The sequence below is a fragment of the Myotis brandtii genome, unplaced genomic scaffold (genome assembly GCF_000412655.1).
Source record: "Myotis brandtii unplaced genomic scaffold, ASM41265v1 scaffold39, whole genome shotgun sequence".
Classification (NCBI taxonomy): Eukaryota; Metazoa; Chordata; class Mammalia; order Chiroptera; family Vespertilionidae; genus Myotis; species Myotis brandtii.
This window is the reverse complement of record NW_005364953.1, coordinates 4,967,898-4,972,596: the sequence shown is the minus strand read 5'-3', so window position 1 is coordinate 4,972,596 and position 4,699 is coordinate 4,967,898. Positions and strand designations below refer to the sequence as shown.

Sequence of the window (4,699 nt, the reverse complement as noted above, 5' to 3'; positions counted from 1 at the left end):
TTTCTATTCAGTGCCTCATTGCACCTTCAACTTCTTTTTTTAATTTGAAATAAAAATAGATTTATTAATACCTGTGAAAAACAGAATATATTATAACTATTTAGATTACCCACTGTATTGATAGGAAAAAAAATCAATAAGAAACTTGGCACACTGGTTTTCATCTGCTAAAATGTTACCAACTGGTATATGATAATAACTAGTTAAGTAGGGAGAATGCAAACCAAGAGGCTGACAGAGGCCTCATTTCCATAGTCAGGTCCTTGGTAGGCTTTATCCTGAGAATAGCAGGGAGCCATTGAGAGTTATTGAGCAAGAGAGGGGCACTGTCACTTTGGTGGCTAGTGTCAGGGGTGGGAAAATTGCTCAATCCCTGGTCAGCCCTTAAATCCTAGCCACCTCCATCCCTGAGTTCATTGTAGTATTTACAATTCTTAAGCTGTCAGGCAAAGGGTGTGCAAAGGTCGTGGCTCAGAGGGAGAAATGGTGCCTGCTACCTTCTGTCCCCAGCTCGCTGGCCCCAGGCTGAATGTAATTGTCCTCAATGAAACCATCATCATCCTCATCTTCACCGGCCTCCGGACAGATCCCCTTCCTTGTCCCGGGCAGTGGGCGATGCTGATAGCTGAGGCGGTATTTGCAGCAGAGGTGGCATTTGGCAGCAAGTGCAATGAGGAGAGAGAGGACCACAGCTCCCAGCACAACCCCCACCAGCACAGGCCATGCCCGGGCCCCAGAGCCTGGCCCAGGGGTCATGGCTGGTACCGTGGGGAGCTCCGAGGGTCCCACAATGGTTTGGTTTGTGTCACTCATGGAGTAGCTGGAAGACACTGTGAGCCTTGGCTTGGCCAGAAGAGCCCTGGCTCCAAGCAGATCCTAGGTGATAGGCAGCCCTGGGGCCCAGATCCTGTAGGAACTGTGCACAGTCTGTGGAGGAAGCCACACCTTCAACTTCTACCAAAAGATTAAAATGATTACAGGCACTGTTAGGCCTCAGAGTGATTCTTAGAAATTAAAGCTGAGTGTAGTACTTCAGCAAACCACTATAATAAGATATTTTATTATTATGGTTCTAAATGTTCTGTAATGTATGGTATTTCAGATATAAAATAATTAAAGGCAATTAAAGCCCATTATACTAAGGATTGCTTTGTACTAATGATATAGAGATTGCTTGCCTCTAGAAAGAATTTCCTCTAAAGTCACCCAGAAATGAAGTTGAAATTGGTGGTGCTAGGATAAAGGGGCCCCCTTTTTATGAGATAAATGATAGAGAACACATTGACAATTTCTCAGAATATGGGGAAACAATGAATCAGTTTTCACTGGTAGTATCTCAAATTTCTTTTCACTGATGGTCAGAATCAAGTGCATCCTAAGGGTCTAGGATGAAATAAATATATTCAGAAAAAAATATTTTTCTGGAGCCCTTAAGTCTAAAGGTGACCTAGAGATGATGAAGACCATCTTCCTCCCTCAAGGATCTGGAGCTAGCAGCTCATAGGAATGAATCTATGCATTGTTCAAAAACCTTTATCAAAAGCTTACCTGTGGACTTAGAGGGTGTTATGCTCAGTGAAATAAGTCAGTCAAAGAAAGACAAATACCATATTAATTTACTTGTATGTAGAATCTAAAGAACAAAATGAACAAACAAAACTGAAACAGACTCATAGACACAAAAACTTGACTGGTAATTGCCAAAGGGGAGGGGGATTGGGGGACTCAGTGAAAGAGGCAAAGGGATTAAAATAGATCCAGAGACATAGAAGCATGGAACAGACTGTTAAACTTCATAGGGAGGGCAGGAGGGGAGGGTAAGAGTTCAACCAAAGAACTTGCATGTATGCATATAAGCATAACCAATAGACACAGACAGTAGGGGGATGAGGGCTTGTGCTGGGGATGGGAGTGGGCCGGGAGAGGTCAATGGGAGAAAAAGGAGACATATGTCTCAACAATAATTTTTTTTAAATTACAAATTAGTAGTTACAGAATATTCATGAGGATATAAAGTACAGCATAGGGAATATAGTCAATAATAGTGTGGTAATTATGTATGGTGCTGAGTGGATACTTTGTGAAGTACCATTGTCTAATCACTATGCTGTACACCTGAAACCAATACATAATAATACTGAAAGTAAACTATAATTAAAACATTAAAAATAATTACTTTTAAAAAAGAATAGTTACCTCTTCAAATTCCCATCTTAAAAACATTGCAGTATGTCACTTAAGATGGTGAGCTCTCAAAATAGTCTAGGTTCAAATTCTGGACTATAAGATGAGGGAGAGAGCTTAATTGTAACAACTCCAATAATAATAACAAAAGCAAAACCAACTTGAACATTTTATCCTATCTTTTTAAAAAAATATATTTTATTGGTTTTTAGAGAGGAACATTGGTGAGAGAGAAACATCAATGAGAGAAACATCGACCTGCTGCCTCCTTCACGTCCCCTACTGGGGATTGAGCCTGCATCCCGGACAAGTGCCCTGTCTGGGCATTGAACCAGTGACTTCTTGGTGCCTGGGAAGATAACCAACTGAGCCACATGAGCCAGGTTTATCCTTTTTTGTTTGCCTAACTTTCCTAAACTTTAGAATGGAGTTGATTGGTAATACCTCCCCAATAAGTTTATTGTGACATTGAGTTAATTTACGTAAAACACTTATAACAGTGTTTGCTATAATTATGCTCTCCATAATTATCACTGTTATTATTGCTATACTATCCAAACACCTTACCAGGGCTTAATTGCAAGGATACAGCTTTTGGAGAGTGTGAACCAAAACGGACACCATTTGTTTCTGCAACTTTTCTAGCAAAATTCATTTATTTAACCACGAGCTATTTTCTGCATTCTTACCATATGTCAGTCACTGATCTAAGTATAGGTACTGAATTTTCAAAGATAAACAAAACCATGTTTTCATGGTCTATACATTTTAGTTGTGGGAGATAGACAAATTTTTAAAAAAGAAATAATTGTGATATTTTCAGCCAATGATAAATACTATGAAGTAAGGTGTTAGTGAGATAGTGAATGATCTGAAGGGCATAATATTAAATTAGGAGGTAAAAGAGGGCACATGTTATCATATTTCACTCAATGATTAGGTGTCTACATTTTGCAAGGCACTGTTCTAGGTTCTAGAGATTGAAGTAGTGAATGAGGCAAATAAGATCTTTGCTTTCATGAAACTTATGTTCTCATTTTGGAGCAGAAATTAAAACAAGTAAAACAATGAAGAAATAAAAAAATAAGTTAGTAATACATGCTATAAATAATGGGAATATGATTAAGAGTGACTAGGAGACTACTTAAATTAGGTGGCCAGGAAAGGACTCTCTGATTATGAGTCACTTACTTGCAATCTTACAGACCAGGAACTATGCTTGCAAAAATCTAGATGCTACAGGTAGAGATAATACCAAGTGCATACTAGGTCCAGAGTTGGAAATAATATTTGCATATTCAAAGAATAAAATAAGGAGAGTATGGGTTGGTCAAACAAGGTTATTGCTGGCCATAGTTGAGAGTTTGGAGTTTATTCTTGGCATAATGGGCTGACATTGGAAGATTTTTAATCATAGTAGTGAAAGAATCTATTTTACTTAAAAAAAATCATTCTGGCTGTTGGGTAGAAAATGTACTGTAGAAGGGCAACAGTGGGAGCAGGGAGATATATAGGAGGCTATTGCAATGATAGAGTTTAAATATGACAGTGGCTATTTTTTTTTAAATCATTAGACTGAAAATTGAGGGGCATCTTATACATGGAAGTCAGCCTTGGAGGGAGCTGCGTGGTGGCTAGCTGCCCATGCCTTGTCAAACAGGCTTCCTCCAATCATGAGCCTTATTTTTACTGATGTCAGCTGATGCCGTAATTGGAGGTGGAGAGTGCACAGATGCAACAGGGACTGGAGCGTTCTGAGCCCAGCCAATAAAAATGTTAAAAAAAAAAAAAAAAAGATAAATGCCAGTGGTTGTCTTACTCTGCAAAATTCAAACTGAATGTCATCAGTTATGCAAAAGAGCATGGAAACAGAGCTGCAAAGAGACAATTTGAACCTCTTCCCACTGAGTGTATGATCAGACAGTGGAGAAAACAGGAAGAACAACTCCTTAAGATGCCAAAAAAGAAGAAGGCCTTAAGGGGAAAACTAGCAAAATCTTTAAAATATTGATTTTTAAATTTTGGGTTGGAAAAGTGGGGGCCATCTTATACATGGGGGCATCTTATACACGGAAAAATACAGTAGGTGAATTTAAGATATATTCTGAAGAAGAGCCAACAGCATTTTATGATGAACTAGAAGGAATGACGATTAGAAATGTAGAGGAACCAAGGATGTTTCTTAAGTTATTTAGCCTGAGTAACTAGGTAGATGGTGGACATGTTGCATTTAAGATCCAAATAGAGTTGTCAGAAAAAAAAAAAAAAGACAGTTGTACATATAAACTGGGATCTTAGGAGCAATGTTAGAGCTTGAGACAAAAATCTGGAAAATCATTGGCGTATAGCCTATTTTAAATTTTGGAATTGAATATGATAATCTAGGAAGAATGTTTAGAGATTATAAATTTACTAGAGGCCCGGTGCACAAAAATTTGTGCAGGGGGGGGGGGCCCTCAGCCCGGCCTGTGCCCTCTCGCAGTCTGGGACCCCTTGGGGGATGACCACCTGCTGG

The 4,699-nt window shown here is 39.1% G+C and overlaps 1 non-coding gene across 1 annotated transcript; it reads right to left on the bottom strand.

Annotated features, from left to right (window-relative positions):
* Positions 1 to 436: 436 nt before the first annotated feature.
* LOC102250744 lies at positions 437 to 921 on the bottom strand. Its single transcript, XR_001363389.1, has one exon. It is a non-coding gene; the product is annotated as a type III endosome membrane protein TEMP (transcript).
* Between the last annotated feature and the right edge of the window lie 3,778 nt (positions 922 to 4,699).